Source organism: Panicum virgatum, chromosome 1N, assembly GCF_016808335.1.
Source record: "Panicum virgatum strain AP13 chromosome 1N, P.virgatum_v5, whole genome shotgun sequence".
NCBI lineage: Eukaryota > Viridiplantae > Streptophyta > Magnoliopsida > Poales > Poaceae > Panicum > Panicum virgatum.
The window spans coordinates 15,762,544-15,781,351 of record NC_053145.1 but is presented as its reverse complement, the minus strand read 5'-3'; the positions used below and the strand labels follow the sequence as shown (position 1 = coordinate 15,781,351).

Sequence of the window (18,808 nt, the reverse complement as noted above, 5' to 3'; positions counted from 1 at the left end):
TGTGCAATCTCAGAATTGATAGAAAAAGCTAGATCCCGGGGGACGACATCCCACCGGTATTTCATCATTTATCATTAAGAAGAAGATCTTCTCACCAGATCGAGAAAACTCCCGAACCCCAGTCCCCGCTCAGACATGGAAATCCGCATCCCGTGAGATGTGTCGGACTCACACCAATTCTTTGGCACACGGGGACCGGTGAGGGGATTTTTTTAAGCTCAGTCTGAAATCCGCTCACACCAATGTTTTGGCACACGAGGACCGGTGATGGGATTTTTTAAGCTCAGCCTGAAATTCGCTCCCCGAGGGGATCGAACTCAGGACATAAGAAGTGCCGCCGGCCTGATCTTACCATTGCGACAAGGGGCCTTTGTCTCTCAGAACTAATAGCAAATTACAGTCTCCTTCCATCAGTCTTTTGGAGTTCATGGATGGGCTTACCTTAGGGCCGCAGGGGCTGCAGAGACAGGAAGTTCCTGTGAGGTGGGGAACACCGCCGTTACAACCAGCCACGGGTGGCTGCGTCTGCAGTGACGCTCGATGGAGGCGAGGAAGGCCAACGCTCGCGAGGTGAGAGTGAGACCTCTGCTGCCTGCGCTGACGATGAAAACGCCGGATCAGTGAAGGGAGGGGAGCGCCGGCGAGGACCTACCACCGTAGCGAGAAGGAGAACGCGAGTTGCGTCGAACTAGTGGACCAAGGGTCTCTGGCAATTGGGCTGATATGGGCCTGGTTACAGGCCTGTGAGATTGGCTCACAGTTGGATAGGGATCGGATGGTTTAGATTGTGACTGCAGAGACGAGTCGCTTTGCTCGACTTCAGAGGATCTCGTCCCATAGGCTAGCACCCTGCGCCATGCATCCCTGCCGCCATGCACTCTGCGCCTAGGGCCTTGGCGCCATGTGCCTAGCGCATGGTTTTTTTTACCGATCGGTGGGAACAAATCGCCACCCACCGGTTACGGTAAACCGATCCGGTTTGACCGGTTACCGGTAAAAATCGGTCAAATTCAAAATCCAAATAAAAAACATATGTTCAACCGGTTAGGCCCTCAAACCGGACCGGTTTGAGCGGTAACTAGTGTTTTAAACAAAAAAAACCGACGGTTTTAAAGTGGTTCCCCGGTGTGAAATAAATGAAAATTTTGGCATGAGCCATGCACATATTAATATAAAAGACCACACCAAAGCAATAATTTATAATCATGCATACAAATACAATAGTAATAAGCGTGCATACAAATACCGTAGTCATAAGCGTGCATACACTGATACACATCAATAAAAGTTCAACGTAGGAATGGGAAGACCCCCATTTGGGACGCGGTTTGGTATTCGGCGGTGGACATCACAGCGATACCTCGCACTCTAAGCAGCTCAGCCTTGTAATGTTGCCAAGTTTGGCCCGTCCACGCCAATGTTGTTTCCTTTTTCTAACTAACATAGTATAAAAATGGGGGTCTTACCATTCGTACACCCATCTCGTCGGTGGCTGCATGCTGATGTCAGGTATGGGATAGAGAAAAGACTGCGAGGTATCGCTGTAGGAGGAAGAAGAGTACTGTGGAGTGTCGTAGTCCGTCGGTCCAACCGTTCTCCTCTGCGATTGCGGTGCTCCATGGTCGGTGTCCTGAGTAGCATGTGTGAACTGAGTCTCCCCTGCAATCAACCATATATTATAATTAATACTCATAGTCAGAAATATGTGTGCATATGTAGATGCAATGTATACCTGTGAAACGAACACCACCAGCACCACCACTACCACCAGCACCACCACCAGCAGCAGCAGCACCACCACCACCACCAGCATCAGCACCACCACCACCAGCATCAGCACCGTCACTATCATCACCATCATCAGCCGAGCCGCTATCCTTGGACTCCTGATATGGTGGGATACTCTCACCTTCGTCATTATCAGTCTCGGTGTCGCTGCTGCTTTGCCTTTTCCTTTTTGACACTTCAGGTCACCCTTCGTAGGCCCCTTCTGGAACTTCCTCTTCCCTAGGTGAGTGTCACCCACATGTTTATGTGCCCAATCGCTGATGCAATCATCCCCCGTAGCCTCACGTAGATCTGAGAGGTTTATTTGATCTCTGACAATATGAGACGGGAGAGGGATGTCTCCGTCATCATCATCCTTGTCCAGAACTGGAGCCCGGTTAGATTTACCATATTCCATCTATTTCCGCACCGGATTATTCTCATCATAGAATGAAAGATAGGCTAGCTGGTCAATGAAATCACCTTCTTCACGCATCGGTGGGCCGGAGACCTCCCCAAGTCGCAGATGAAGGTTGTAGTTGACATAGACAAGCTTGTTAAGTTTCTGTGCGACAACCGATTGCGAACCTTTGTATGCAGAAAGTCAAAAATACTCCAATTCTGCTCGCATCCACTGGACGAACAACATTGTGAAACAAGCCGCATGGCAAGGTACTGCATCTTTGGAGTGCTTGATCCGAACATCATCCATCAGGACGCTGTATGTGCAACCGAGTATGTAAGCAATATATTCGAATAGAGCAAAAAAACAATGTCGTACGGAATAACTCTTACATGGGGATGTCCTTGGGTCCATCGCCATTTTCATTGTCATTTCACTACCAAACTCGCCAATCTTCTGCCGAAACAGGTCAAGCTCCTGCAATGCCTCAACAGCACTATGGAGATCCGTCATGCGCTGAAATGTATCTTTGAGTCCACGAAACATTTCTTGAGTTGGATCCATCGTATATGAATACCTCATATATTCTAAATCAATCCATATGGTAAAAAAAATTCGAGTTCATACCTTGGGGCTGGCCGGACCGGCTTACCGGCGCTTCCGCCCGACTAGCCGCGCGCTCCGGGCGGCTGGCCGGCTCTGAGCGCCGGTCGCGCGGTGGGGGGCGGCAGATCCGCGACCGGCCCGGCTAACCAGAGCTACCGGCCAGTTACCCGCGCGCTCCGGGTGGCTGGCCGGCTGCGAGCGCCGGTCGCGGCGTGGGGCGGCGGACGGGTCGCGCGGTGGGGGTAGGGTTCTGGGGTCGCGCGGTGGGGGGGGGTGAGTTGTGGACTCTTCATAGGTCGCCGGCGCGGTGGGCCTTATTGGGCCGGCCCATTTTTTTTCTTTTTCTTTTTTGGTTTAACTTCAAATGCCCGCAAAGTATACTAAATGAATGAATATTTGAGAAAATTTGACACCATTAGATTCGTCGCAACTTCAAGTATTTTTAGGAATTTTTTGGAAATTTTTCATTTTTTGGAATTCAAATTTGAATTTTGAATTTGGGCCGGTTTCAAACCGGCCGGTACCGGAACCGGCCCAGACCAGTTACACCGGTTACCGCGGTTTCCGGACTAGTTCCGGTCGGGAAAAAAACCCTGGCCTAGTGTCTTGCCATAATCTGCTAGGGAGCACCGGCAAGTGACCGTAGAAGTGGAACACTTTGATAGTTTCTGAATTTTTTGTTCCCAGATATACTGTAAAGAAAAAACATTGTATGAAAGATGAGAATTTTTTGAGAGTAAAAATAGAAAATTATTGGAGACGAAGTTTTTTTTTCTTCGACATATCTATTTTGGGAGTTGGCAAACAACAAGTTTAGGGAAGAAAATATATGAAACTCTTGGAGATACTCTTACAAAATCATTTTAGGGCATGGATGTAACTTTTAGTGACGAACCTTATAACGGTAATTAATCGATGATTGGCTACAGTGATATTATAGTAATCATTCTCTAATCATGCGGTCAAAGGCTTTATTAGATTTTTCAGGATTCCTAGCATAGGGGTTCTGGAGTTGGTTTTTTAAGCTACTTTTGTTTAACACCTCTAATGGACGGTCAAAGTCCATTCTAGGATTTTTCTAGGAAGTATCCAAACAAAGCCATGGATTGGGATTGGTTTACCCAAAACTTACAGCCTGTTTGGCTCGGCTGATCAGCATCGGCAGGTGAAATGTGGGGGGAGGAAGTCTCCAGCCGCCAACCAATCCAGCCGCTGATGCTGGCTGATCGGCCAACCGAATGGAGCCTTAACCCATCCTGCCCAGTAAATATTCTTTTGGTTTTGGATCAACCGAATCTACTGCGTCTTTGGGTTTTGGGTATTTTGTTTAACCCATATTACACCAAGAAAATTATGCACTACCACTACTACAACGTCTTTGGGTTTTGGGTATTTTGTTTAACCTATATTACACCAAGAAAATTATGCACTACCACTACTACAAAAATAATTTATAGGGATGCCTCAAATTTTTTTAGGGGCGGGTCAAAAATTGACTCGTAGCTACAAATGGATCACAGTTACTGTAGCAACCGGCCCGCCCCTGAAAATATATTTTTAAGGACGGATTATCCCCTCACCCGTACCTAAAAATAGATGATTTTTAGAAATGGGTAATGCGATGCCCCGCCCCTAGAAATAGTATTTGCAGGGGCGGGTCACTACGTCAGCCGTCCCTACAAAGTTCGAATCAGGTTAGGTCTGCTAATGGTTTGGGTTGAAATGGATTTAATGGATTGGGTTTTGATATGGATTGTGTTTGGGTGGATTCAAATGGGTTGTATTAGCTAATGGGTTGGGGTGGGGTGGGTTCTATGTAAATATGGATTGGAGTGGATTGGGTTGGGCTGAAATGGATTCTTTATGCAAAACAGTATGACTATATATAAATGTCGGTCCTGTAAGAGCCGTACTCTAGAAATAAAACCTCGCATTCACATTATAAAATTTTATCGATATTGACTGAAATTTGTTGTATATAACTCAGTATGATACGTCAAGAGCCGGACCCTAGAAATAAAACCTCACGTTCACACTATAAAATTTTATCGAAATTGACTGAAATTTGTCGTAGATGACTCAGTATGACTAAGAGATACTCTGTGCAAAGCAGCGTGACTAGAATTACACATTGGTCCCACGTCAAGAGCCGGACTCTAGAAATAAAACCTCACGTTCACACTATAAAATTTTATCGAAATTGACTGAAATTTGTTGTAGATGACTCAGTATGACTAGGAGCTACTCTGTGCAAAACAGTGTGGCTATAATTACACGTGGGTCCCACGTTAAGAGCCGGACCCTAGAAATAAAACCTCGCGTTCACACTATAAAATTTTATCGAAATTAACTAAAATTTGTTGGAGATGGCTCAATATAACTGACAGCTACTCTGTGCAAAACGGTGTGGCAAAATCTACTCTATAATTTTTTTTTTGAGAAACGGATTCTTATTTGGTTGTAACTATAGTTTGGCTAATAGTTTATTACATCATAAGTTGGAATGTTTGGGTTGGATTGGTTTGTGGTGGTGGTAGTTTAGAGTGGTGTGGGTAATATTAATTTCTCTAATGAGAATAGGTTGGTGTTGATTTAGTTTGGTTTCCAATCCATTTGGAGAGCTAAACCAGGCAGGCGGGCCAAAAAGAATGGAGCGCGTCGTCACGGGGCTCAAATCCTATCATTTATATGTGGCTCTCATCTCTCAGCCTCTCATCTCCATCTCCCCCATCTCTCAATTACTCTCTCTCATCTATCTCCACAGGATCCTGGGTGAGGCGCAGCATGGATCTGGGCTGTGAGGCTCGTGGGGTGAGGCGCACCTTGGGGCCTGGGCTGCTGAGCCTGTCGCTCGTGGCGCAGCGACGCTGTGCTTCCTCCACGGCAGGGCGCGGCGGGGCGCATCCTTCGCTGCAGCACACGGCAAGGCGCGGGAGCGGCGGCCAGCAGGGAGCAGCCTCCGTGGCGGCGCGTCACGCGGCGAGGCACGACGTCCAGTAGCTCTTCGCGGCGGCCGGCGGGGTGCACCCTCCACGACGGCGCGGGCGCTCCTCCCGGCCCAATCCGGCTGGCGGCCGTCTTCCCCAACCATCCTGCGACCGGATTCGGCGGCGGAGGCAAGCACACGGCGGCTGTGGCACGGATCTGCGTCGCGCAGGCGCCACGTCTGTCTCCCCTGCCGCAGGGAGTCGCGGCGGCACGGGCGTCACGGCGGCAAGGGCGTCGCACGGCCGTGGGGAGGCGCGCGCGGCCTCTTGCGACCGACGGGGCGAGGGCGCGGAGCGGGATGCGAGCAGCGGCTGTGCGAGCACAGCGCGGAGAAGTAGCGGCGGCGCACGGGGAGCAGCATGACCACGTGCGCCGGCGTAGGGAGTGGCGGCTCGCAGCGGCGTCTGCGCGGCGGCGACGGCGCGCGCGACGCGCGAGCGTTGGACGGCAGCCGTGGACGCGGCGGCGAGCGGCGGCCGGCGCGAGCGGCGGACGGCAGCCGCGGACGCGGCAGCCGGCGCGTGCGGCTGGGCGCGGCGGTCCGCGGCGCGGGCAGTGGCGCACGGCAGCTGCAGCAGCCTTTTTTATTTTTTTATTTTTTTAGGCCCTGTTTACATCACTACTCATAAATCCGTATACGCAAAAAAAAACGTCACATCGAATGTTTTGACACATGCATGGAGTAATAAATGAAGTCTATTTATAAAATTTATTGCATGAATGCGCTGTAAATCGCGAGACGAATCTAATGAGTCTATTTAATTGATGATTTGCAACAGTGATGCTATAGTAATCATCTGCTAATTATTAATTAATCATGGATTAATTAGTATTATTAGATTCGTCTCATGATTTACAACTCATCTGTGCAAAAAGTTTTATAAATAAACTTCATTTAGTACTTTAAATTAACAAGATTCCAACATAAAAATTTTTATACGTGGAACTAAACACGGCCTTAATCAATTAATAGGGGCGGATGATGGGGTGACCCGCTCCTAAAAATCGATTTCTAGAGGCGGGTCACCCCATCACCTGCCCCTAGAAATTGATTTCTATGGACGGGTATAACATCCGTCTCTGCAAACAATTATTTCTAGCTGCGGAGAACAGCAACAGGTGCGGTACCCGTTCTTAGAAATAGTTTTTTACCCGCTCCTAAAAACTCTTTTTGTAGTAGTGTACGCCGCTGCTAGCATCTGTGGTGTACTCGTAAGCAGTTAGCATCCATGCATGGCAGCGCGCACAAACAAATCGAAGGCGACGGACCTGCGCGATGCAGCAGCTAGCAAGCAGTTTGAACTGGAAGCACCGGCATACTGCAGCAGGAGAGGAAGTCGGCGCGGCATGCGAGCCGTGAGCCATGCGGCCACGGTGGGCTGATCCGGGCAATGGGCGTCATAGGTTTGGACGTGAGCGTCGAGGTGACGTCATGTCGGTGGAGGAGCATGGGTGGAGCAAAATTTCTATGGACGAGCGGCGAGCAGTCCAGAGAAGAAGGGCGGCGTGAGGCTAGCGACGAACGAGGTGCTGCTATGCTACTGGATGAATTTAGCTGATGACGATTGTTTTACCCAAATGACCCAGAGCAATCGACGCTATTTGGCACCAAAGTTGAGTGGATTGTTCTATTGGGTATTTACACCAAATATTATATTTTGGGTAGTGGGTCATTAGGTCAACCTAATGAAATCTGCATCTGCAATTATAAACAAAATTAAAATTAAAAGAAGCTATAATGTACCTGGAATATCGACGGTGGGCAAGTATAAAATTAAATGAACTGAGAACTTAGGTCCCCAACTCCCATCTCCACAACCATTTGATACATAGATGGTTATACGCAAATAGAGAAAAAATTTCAAAAACTGTTCAATATTCCCTCTCTAAATGCGTCCAACACCCACAGTTCCATGCTAGCAACCCTCATGAATCTCTTTAATAGTCCATCGAGGCCAGAAAAATAATAAACCATAGTATCAGCTTTCTTAAACAGTGCTACCTCCCTATGGCCGGGAGCGTTCCACGCGTCCTTTGCTTCTTCGGTGTGCTGCCACGTGCCCATCAGATATTTACTCCGCTCCCGTGTGCCCGACCCTTTTGCATGCCGCTCGCCCTCCCCAACCGCGCGCAGCTCATAGTGGCTGAAGCGTGGGCCTCAGCTGAGCATGAGCCCACAGCCAGCGAAATATTATGCCAGCAATCCAATCGAGCACCCCTTCTCCCATAAAGAAAAGAGTGCCCCTCCTAGAATTCATGTTATGTGCACGATAGAAAAAAAAAAATAAAAGAAACGATTATACGGGGCATAGAAGTATCATTCTTCATCAACCTCTCTCAAACATATCGATATCATCCACAAGATATATATTTATGATTTATGTTGGAAACGGATGGAAAGAATCTTATTTCCATTAGTTCGTTTTTCTATATTTATCTGTATCTTGAGGTATATGGAAACGGGATGGAAAAATTTAGAAACGAGAAATGGGAGAGGGATTTTCCATCCATACATGTCCATTTTCAGCCCTATATAGATTTCAATAATATTTTAAGAATATCTAAAGTAATAGTTATCGTGATGAACAAACTGGCATTCAATATATATGGTGTGTTCGAATTTTTGTCGTTATTACCTTACATTTTATTTTTGAAATATGGTGTGAAGGTGAAAATGAGAACTAATTGCTCGATATAAATAATATATTATATAAAATCTTCAGACTTAAAAGTATACTATTTGGTCCATAGAATTAAATATGATATAAAAGCATACATGGGATATTGGTATTTTGGATGCGTCAATACATTTCGGGATCCATAACCCTCTTTTATTACACCTTATCTCGCCAATAGGAACATTTTGACAAGTCGATAGAGGCAAACACATCTTTTCTGGCTTTCCCATAGGTTGAGAAATTATATATTGTTGATGATAAGATAACTTCCAATTATTGACATTTATAAGGGCTGAGCGCGATTTTTTTTTCTGAGATTTATAGCTCCATACACATGCACTACCTACTCCATGAAGCACTGTACCGGTCATAAATGAAACAAAATAAAGCACACTGATCCGATCCCTCGTCACCGGGCTTCATCGATCTCAACATATTGAAACTATACGCACCCTCTCTCATGTAGTACAATTCACAATAAATTCCATATGTAGTTTGCAAAAACAAGTTCGAATCAAATCTGATTGGAATACCCGCTGTTAAAAAATAATTTTTGAAACGATTTTTTCTTGAAACGAATGCTGTTAAAAAATAATGAAAAAACTCTAAAGAAAGAAAGAATGGACAGCCGACAGCTATGACCACCCGTTCCAAACTGGGCAGCACTACCACTGAGCTTTGTCGATGCAAAGGTTCCCTGCTATCTCCAAGTAGATTTTGGGAGGACAAGTGGTTGGGCAATCATATACTTAGAGAGAGTACCTCTCAATATGTCCTTTAGAAGAACTTTGACAGGTCGTACACTTACTCTATGGTATGATTTGGTTGTTCGCATTAGTCATGTTCACTTAAATGATAATGCTAATGTTTTCCGATGGAGTTTGAATCAATCTGGTATGTGTACCATTAGCTCAATGTGTAATGCACTTTATTATCAATGGTAATGTACAATTTGACAAACATTTGTGGAAATTAAAAATACCCCTTAAAATTAAAATATCTATGTGTTACTTAAATAGAGGTGTTATTCTTACTAAAGACAATCTAGCAAGACGGAATTGAAATGGTAACAAACATTGTTGCTTTTGTTCTAGTGATGAAACTATTCAGCATCTCTTTATTCATTGTCATATACCCAAGTTCCTATGGAGAGCCGTAAAGTTTGCCTTTGATTCAAATCCGCCTCATAGCATTACTCATTTGTTTGGTAATTGGTTTAGGGGGGTTGAAACCAGCGGCCGAGCTAGGGGGGTGCTGGGGGTGCTCCAGCCCCCCTACTCCAATGCAACCCATGGAGCCCCCCCCCCCCCCAAAGCTCCCCTACAATTTCAACCATAAATCAAGAGGAGGAAGATCAGAGGAACATGAGGAAGAAGAAGAGAGAGAGGGAAGGAAGAAGAAGAGGAAGATGAGCACCCCCCAAATCCAAATTCCAGATTCGCCATTGGTTGAAACCAAGTTAAAAAAGACAACGGTTAGTAGGGAGCATCTACTTTATGTTGGGTCGTTTGGCTTAGTAGGAATCATATGATATTTGACAAATCTCCAAACAAAACTTATATACAGGTATTATATCTGGGCACCCATTGGCTCAGATTCTGGGCACAACTACAAAGACATGAAGAAGACAAGGAGGTGTTACAGAAGGCATGTCAAACCTTGGAGCGAGGTCTTGATCATGCAGTTATTGCCAGCTATGGATGGAGATTTAGTAATAGGATTAGTTCTTAATAAATATCTTCATCAAACTTTTAGGATGGCTATGTCACCTTTTGTTTAATCTTATCAGTATGATCACAGACAGACGAGCTGCAAACATTGTAATATTCGGCAGTAGCCTCTTTTGAGGTCAAGGCTGGGTACTCTTTTTTCCATTATCTAAAAAAAAGTAACAAAGCACCTGCCCAAAATTTGGTGGCCAAGGTTACTAACAGATGGATTCATGATAGACCTGTCATCAATTCCATCAAGGTACCACCTGACCAATGCATAAAATAGAACACTGCCTAAGGTAACATGCAAATAGCACATGCACCATCACAGCAAGAAGGTAAAACCCATACGTGCTCTCCCAGCGTAACTTGGGCTGACGAGCATAAGCTGTTTCTGTATGTTATGTAAAAAAAACTGTTTATGCATTATTTCTAGCTTGCAGATGGAATCCTCGATCGGCTCCGCCACGTCGGTACCCTCGGTCCTTGTAATCTTTTGGTCTTCGGATTCCGTATCTTTGCCCAGCTTATTCCCTGGCCTGGAAAATCAATACATTTCAGTTTCCACTTTCATCCCAGAGCAGCAGCAGCAGTAGCACTATACATATTAAGATTCTGTGTTCCTTATCACTAATCCACCACTTGGCAATGGACCCAAGAACATCAACAACATGGCAACTGAAAAAATTAAGTATCACAAAAGCTGGGATGTTGTCTCACCATTACAATTTATGAACAATCAAAACCAGTTGTTATTAACATTTAAAATTTTTAAAATGATACATAAAAGTACCAAATAAAATATCATTTTGTGCTCTGGCACAGGGTAGTGCCATTTCCTAACGCCATAACAACAATGTTAGTGCCATTACCTGACTCCATACAAACAATTTGAGAACCAGTGCATGTAGAAAAGTTGCTAATAACAGGACCACTTTGTTACCAAGAAAATCATACACATCTAACTTCATGATTGCTATGAAATAAAAAATTATCTCAGAAGTAATGTACTTAAATTTTCTGTAAATATAGTATGCAAAACTAGAAACCTGAATGCCGTGAAAACACTACTTTTTCAACTTTTGGACTTGGGAAACCGACTTAGGATACCAAAAAAAAGTAAAAAACTTCCTCTTTTTTTTCCTTTGCAACCCACTAATTGCTCACAAATAAATGTACAGGTTTGTCCAGAACTCATTCAATGAACTTCTCAACATAAATATGAATTTTCATAGTGCTACTATGAGATAAGTATACACATATTTTTTTCAGAATACTATAGAAATACAAGAACTATGGGTAACATTAGAAAATAGAGAATGTAACTAGCACAAGGCTGCTGTGTTTTGTTTATTTGCTTATTCTGTGCTACAAAAATGAAGTTAGAAATGATATTCGGCTATATATGCGGCCTTTTGGTTCCATGGCATTGTAAAAATTGTATCCTAGTTATTGTTGCTTTAATTTTGTTGGACATGTATATTTAAGGGAGGTATGATCTGGATATGTGATGGATGCTATATATGATTTTTGCTTGAATGTATATGCAAGTCACATCAAAATATTCTCAAAATTTGCTAAATCCGGCCAGATTTGGAATATACTTTCAAGTATTTTTTGTCAAAATACTTTTGAAATATATTAAAATGCTTATGTCAAAATGAATTCCTTATACAACTGTCAAGTGTTGTGCGCCTACTATTATTGTTCTATATGCATGAAACCACTGAAACTCAGTTATTTGAATGAAACTTGAAGATCACAAATGGAAAGGCATCTACTGTTATTTTTCTACATTGCACTTCAAAGTAGGGGTAAGAACACCAAAAAACAAAACTCGTACATAGAAAGTGCTTGACTTGTAGTTAATACTGGAACACCTAGATAAAGAAGTTCTAGAGCAATTTGAAGAGCACTTAAACTAACCACACTACTAGAAAACGGGCCATCGGTCCTGGCCAAAGGTACCCGCTATTGTTGCAGCCGGTACCGATGGGTCATCGGTACCGGCTGCAACAACAGCTGGTACCTTTAGCCATCGACCGATCTAGTGGAGGGCAATTGGCACCGGGTGGTGGTTCCAACCGGTTCCAATGCATCACCATAGGAACCGGTCTGAACCATCACCCGGTACCAAATGAAGGCGGCGCTAAAGGCACCAGTTTATAGGAATAACCGGTTCCTATGGAAATGAAACGTGGCAGCTGCCAGGAGCTCGGGCCTAAGGCACCGGTTGGTGCCTTGACCCGGTGCTATTGAATTAATTTTAGCACCGGGTCATTGAAATCAACCGGTGCCTTTGGCCCGAGCCTATAAATACCCCAGCCCCTCCCCCTCTCAAGCTGCCGTGAACTCATTGTTTATGGCAGCTGAGTGGGGTGAGGGGAGGCGAATTTTTTGCTTTTTTTTTGAAAAAAAGGTTAGTTATTTTTCTTTATAACTTAGCAATTAATTTTTAGGAACAATTATTACTTGATTTAGTTTATATATGTGATAATTATTTTTATTTGTAGCATCTTATTGTAGTTATATACGTTATCAATTTATTTGATATTTGAATACTATCAAATTATTGTATTTATATGTTTTTTCAATTTATTTGATAAGTGAATAACATCTATTTATTATAGTAATATGCATTATCAATTAAATAAATATATTGTTATAAATTGGTAGTATGAATGAACTATTTGTACAGTACAATGATGTATATAAATGTATTGTGGACCCAGATGAGTCGGCAATGGATGTACATGGCCGACCGGCGTTCAAAGGAGTTCATGGATGGCATGCATGAATTCATAGAAGCGGCCGAGAAACACAAGTATGGCGATTTCGTTCGTTGTCCATGCAAATTCTGTAAGAATGAGAAGGATTACTCATCATCAAGAACCATCCATAGTCACTTGTTCAATAGTGGTTTCATGCCGAACTTCTATGTTTGGACCAAGCATGGCGAAAGAGGAATTGTGCTGGATAATAATGTAGAAGAAGAGGACAGGATTCCTGACTTTGCAGCCAATTATAATTCCTTTTTCAATGACACTGCATTGGGTGAGCCTGAAGAAGATACTGAAGGATACGTTGTAGAAGATGATCTTGGTCAGATGTTGCGAGAAGCTGAGAAAGGTTGCGAAACAGAAAAGGAATCGAGAGATCTGAAGCGTATGTTGGAGGACTACAGAACATTATTGTACCCTGATTGCAAACAAGACCAAAAGAAGTTGGGTACCACATTGGAATTATTGCAATGGAAGGCATCAAATGGTTTGTCTGACAAGGGATTCGAGGAGTTGCTGAAACTTATAAAAAACTTACTCCCTGAGGGTAACACCTTGCCGGAGACAACATACGAGGCAAAAAAAGTTGTTTGTCCTTTAGGATTAGAGGCACAGAAGATACATGTTTGTCCTAATGACTGCATCCTATATCGAGGTGAGTATGAAAATTTGGATTCATGCCTTGTATGCAACGCATGCCGGTATAAGATCCCTCGAGATGATCCCGGCGACGTTGAGGGGGGTGCGTGTCAAGAAGAGGGTGCCTGCCAAGGTGATGTGGTATTTTCCTCTAATACCACGTCTGAAACGTTTGTTCATGAACAAAACGAATGCTAAATTGATGCGATGGCACAAAGAAGAACGTAAGCAAGACAATATGTTGAGACACCCCGCTGATGGGTCGCAGTGGAGAAAAGTGGACAGAACATTCCCAACATTTGCAAATGATGCGAGGAATATAAGGTTCGGCTTAAGTACGGATGGCATGAATCCTTTCGGTGAGCAGAGCAGTGGCCATAGTACCTGGCCTGTGACACTCTGTATATACAACCTTCCTCCCTGGTTGTGTATGAAGCAGAAATTCATTATGATGCCGGTGCTTATCCCCAGCCCGAAGCAACCCGGTAACGATATAGATGTGTATCTGAAACCACTGATTGAGGATCTTCTATTGTTGTGGAAAGATGAGGGTGTTCGTATGTGGGATGCGCACGCAGAGGATCATTTTAACCTGTGTGCATTGCTTTTCGTAACCACCAACGATTGGCCAGCACTAAGTAACCTCTCCGGACAATCCAATAAGGGTTATAGGGCATGCACCCATTGTTTAGAAGAAACCGACAGCATGTACCTCAAGCACTGTAGGAAGATCGTGTATATGGGTCATCGTCGATTTCTTCCGATCAAGCACCCATTAAGGAGGAGGCATGCTCACTACGATGGAAAGGCAGATCATCGTACCAAGCCTAGGCACCATTGTGGGAAAATGGTGTTTGAAATGGTCAAAGATATAAAAGTAGTATTCAGAAAAGGACCCAACAGCAGATCAGTGCAGAGTGATGACGGGCGTGCACCTATGTGGAAGAAGAAGAGTATTTTTTGGGAGTTACCTTATTGGGAAGTCTTAGACGTCCGCCACGCAATTGATGTGATGCACCTAACAAAAAATCTTTGTGTGAACCTTCTAGGCTTCCTTGGTGTCTACGGTAAGCCAAAGGATACATTGGAAGCGCGGCAAGATCTTCAGCGTATGAAACAACGGGCCGCCCTACATCCAGAAAAAAGGGATAAAGGACGTCATTATCTAGGTCCTGCGTGCTACACTCTTAGTAAGGAAGAGAAGCAAAGTATGTTCGACTGTTTGAACAGTATCAAGGTCCCATCAGGCTACTCTTCGAATATAAAGAGGCTACTGAACTTGAAAGAGAAGAAATTCGCACACGTAAAGTCCCATGACTGTCACGTGCTGATGACGCAATTGATTCCAGTTGCACTTAGAGGTATTTTACCAGCTAATGTTCGAGCAACAATCATAAAGCTATGCACATTTCTCAACACAATTTCTCAGAAGGCAATCGATCCATCGAGTTTAAGCAGCCTACAAGAGGATGTTGTCCAAAATTTAGTCAGTCTTGAAATGATAATTTCTCCATCATTCTTCAATATTATGACACATCTTATAGTTCACCTGGTCAAAGAGATTGGTATTCTCGGTCCTTTTTTCCTTCATAATATGTTCCCTTTTGAACGATACTTTGCAGTCCTAAAGAAATACGTTCGTAATCGGGCTCGTCCAGAAGGAAGCATTGCGAAGGGTTACATCACAGAGGAGGTCATTGAATTATGTGTTGACTATGTGGAAGAACTCTGCCCAACTGGGATTCCAGTATCACGTCATGAGGGGCGGCTGATTGGAAAGGGCACACTTGGAAGAAAATCAGTAAATGCCACAGATCATGCCACGTTGAGCAAATCACATCTCACAGTTCTGCAACAATCAGTCTTGGTGGCTCCATACATGGAGGAGCACATGCAAATTGTGCGAAGTATATACCCTTTGAAGTCTGAGACATGGATTACAAAACATCATAACGATACATCGCCACCTGGTTGCAGAAGGAAGTCATGGCCAACGATCAAATTCATGAGCAGCTAGCTTGGCTGGCCAGGGGTCCGGCAAATTCAATCCTGATGTACCAAGGATATGAAATTAATGGTTACACATTTTATACAAAAGCCCAAGATAACAAGAGCACCAATCAAAATAGTGGTGTCCGTATAGATGCCACCGACTCTAGTGGCCAAACGAACTCATATTTTGGTTACATTGAAGAGATCTGGGAACTCGCCTATGGGCCGTTGAAGATACCTCTATTTTGTTGTCAGTGGGTTAAACTCACAGGAAAAGGTGTCGATATCGACGAGTACGGAATGACAACGGTAGACCTCAAAGAGCTTGGCTATCGAGACGAACCATTCGTCCTAGCTAAAGATGTCACTCAAGTTTTCTATGTGCAGGACATGTCTAGCAAAACGAGAAAGGACAAGTCTAGGAATAAATCAAGTTTTGTAGGTGCCGGAGATGAGGCAAAGCACCATATTGTTCTGGCAGGAAAAAAAAATTGTGGGAGTTGACGATGTCACAGATGAAGAAGAATACAATAAGGTTGAAGATATGACTCCGTTCACAGTGGAGGTTGACACAAGTATTCTTTTAGCCGAAGAGGAGGCTCCGTACGCATGTCATGATCATAATGAAGGGACGATTGTAAAGCGAACCATCGTTAATATTCCCTTAGTTGAATGATTATGTCTTGTAATATTTTCTATGAACATTATTAGATTTCTTATGCAATGAATTGATTTATTGGACAATTAAATGATTTATTATGCAATTATTTGATTTATTATGCAATTAAAATAATTAGTTATGCACCTAAATGATTTATCATGTAGTATTTAGAATTATTTTGCATTTAAATAATTTATTATGCAATTATTTGATTTATTATGTAATTAAAATAATTAGTTATGCACCTAAATGATTTATTATGTAGTAATTAAAATTATTGTGCATTTAAACGATTTATTATTGAGCACCTAAAACCATAGTTAATATTTTCTTAGTTGAATGATTTACTAGGCAGTTAATAAATTTATTGAGCAAATAACAAATTTATTAGACAATTATTTTAACTATTAGACAATTATTTAAATTATTAGATAATTATCAGATTTTCTAGGCAATTATCAGATTTATTATGCAAATATCAGATTTATTATGAATTATGCGGCAATTAATAGATTTACGAGAGAAAAAGAAAAGGGTAAAGAAAAGAGAACCTTTGGTACCGGTTGGAAAATCCAACTGGTACCTTAGGGTCCTATTTGGGTAAAAAAAGTGGGGCGTCGCGCGGGAGTCGAACAGTGGCCGCGGAGCCCAAATTACCGAGCGTTACCATTGAGATACTGAGGAATTCCGTTCAAACTGGGTCAAAGATTTGTGAAAAGTGAACTTTAAATGGCCTAAGGTACCGGTTTTGGATATCCACCCGGTACCATAGGGTCTTTTCATTTCCCGCCCGTTGGGCCCTTAGGCACCGGTTGTGCGGAGACCCGGTACCTAAGGCCTACATAGGTACCAGTTGAATTTTTGACCCGGTACCCTTGGCCAAGGGTATAAATCCGTTACCTTCTTCCTCCATTCTCCACTGCTCACCAGCGCACTCCTCCGATCGACCGCCGCCGCCCTCCATCTCCGCGCGTGCACCGTCGCATATTCCGCGCGCACCACCGCTTCTCCTCTGCGCTCGGCCCGTTGCGTCGTCCGCCCGCTTCTCCCCCGCAACGCCACCTCGGCGAGCTCCGCCGCGCACGCCGCCTCCGGACCTCGACGCCGTCGACCCTGCATAGCCTCCCTGCTTGAATCCAAGTCTCAGTGAGCAACCCTCTCTACCTCCTGCACTCACGTACGCGTTTGAACCCACGCTCTTGCCCAGAACCGCCGGAACCCAAGCGCGCCGGCGAGCCCCGTCAAGCAGAGCCGCCCCTCGCCGTGGCAAGCCTCGGCCAAACCCTAATCTGCCGCCCCGTTTGCCCAGATGAGTTTGCCGTCGCACGAACTCACTCCCAGGCCAAGCCCCGCTTATCTAGACCCCCGGAGGGCCGAGTTCGGCCATCTCCGGCGAGCCCCGCTCCGCGCCGCTGCGGATAGAGCCGCCGGCGGGCGAGCGCCGCCGCTCCCGCGCGCGGAGGAGGTCCGGGCTGTCCGATCGGCAACGGACGCGCCAGATTAGACCCAGCGTAACGCTTCGCTGGTCTTTTTGCTAAAGAGCCCTCGGGTTTTTCCCGAATTAACCCGCGGTCCATACTGCAGTTCAAAAATTCTAGAGAGGCCCTTTTTCTTCTGTTTAGGACCCTAAGCTTTCTAGGTTTTGAACCCGCCGTCCAGCCCTCTTTTTTTCAATCTAGTCCTCAAATCTAAGGTTTAATTATGATCTAGCCCCTGGTTTCTTGCAAATAAGCCCTTAGAACCTTGTTTTAGCCATATCTTTAACATTTTGACTCATGTATTTAGTTATTAGAGAGACTTTATTAGAGAGACTTATATTTACCCATATCTTTAATATTTTGACCCATGTTTCATCTTGCAAATAGTGTACAATGTTTTCATTATATATAGTGTATAATTTAGTTATAGAATTTAGTTATTAGAGAGACTTTATTTAATCATGTATTTAAATAGTGAGTGAATAATGCTTGTATTTATGTATTTATCATGTATTTCTGTAACTCATGTATTTATCATGTAACTCGTGTAACGACGACGAGTAACGACGATGAGTAACGACTACGAGTAATTTTGTATTCGCTCTCTAACTCACGCATTCGCCATCCCTCGACCCTCAACTCTAGACCTCGACCCTCAACCCCGTTCCTCGACCCGGTTCCTCGACCCTCAACTCTCAACCCCGTTCCTCAACCCGGTTCCTCGACCCCGTTCCACGACACACACACACACACATACACACACACACACTGTCTAATACACACTAACACACACACGCACACACACACACACACTCTCTCTCTCTAACACACTCTAACACAATTGTATAAAGTATCGACCCTCGAGACACACACACACACTCACACTCACACTAACACACACACACGCTCACTAACTCTCTCTCTCTCTCTCTCTCTCTGTCCCTCTAACACACACACACACACTCTATCTCAAACACGCATATTCGTTCAAAGAATTGAATTCTCCTGCTTCATTTAAGGATGGACACATACTCTAACACATTTTTACGGTTTCAGTTAAGGATGGACCCCTTCGGTGATGAGCAGGCCGCCGGGCAATACATG

The 18,808-nt window shown here is 44.2% G+C and overlaps 1 long non-coding RNA gene across 1 annotated transcript; it reads right to left on the bottom strand.

The window, feature by feature from the left end:
- Positions 1–1,936: 1,936 nt before the first annotated feature.
- On the bottom strand, positions 1,937–2,839 carry LOC120653981. Its single transcript, XR_005666918.1, has 2 exons — positions 2,563–2,839; positions 1,937–2,486 (listed from the first exon to the last, which is right to left on the bottom strand). It is a non-coding gene; the product is annotated as an uncharacterized LOC120653981 (long non-coding RNA).
- Positions 2,840–18,808: the final 15,969 nt, after the last annotated feature.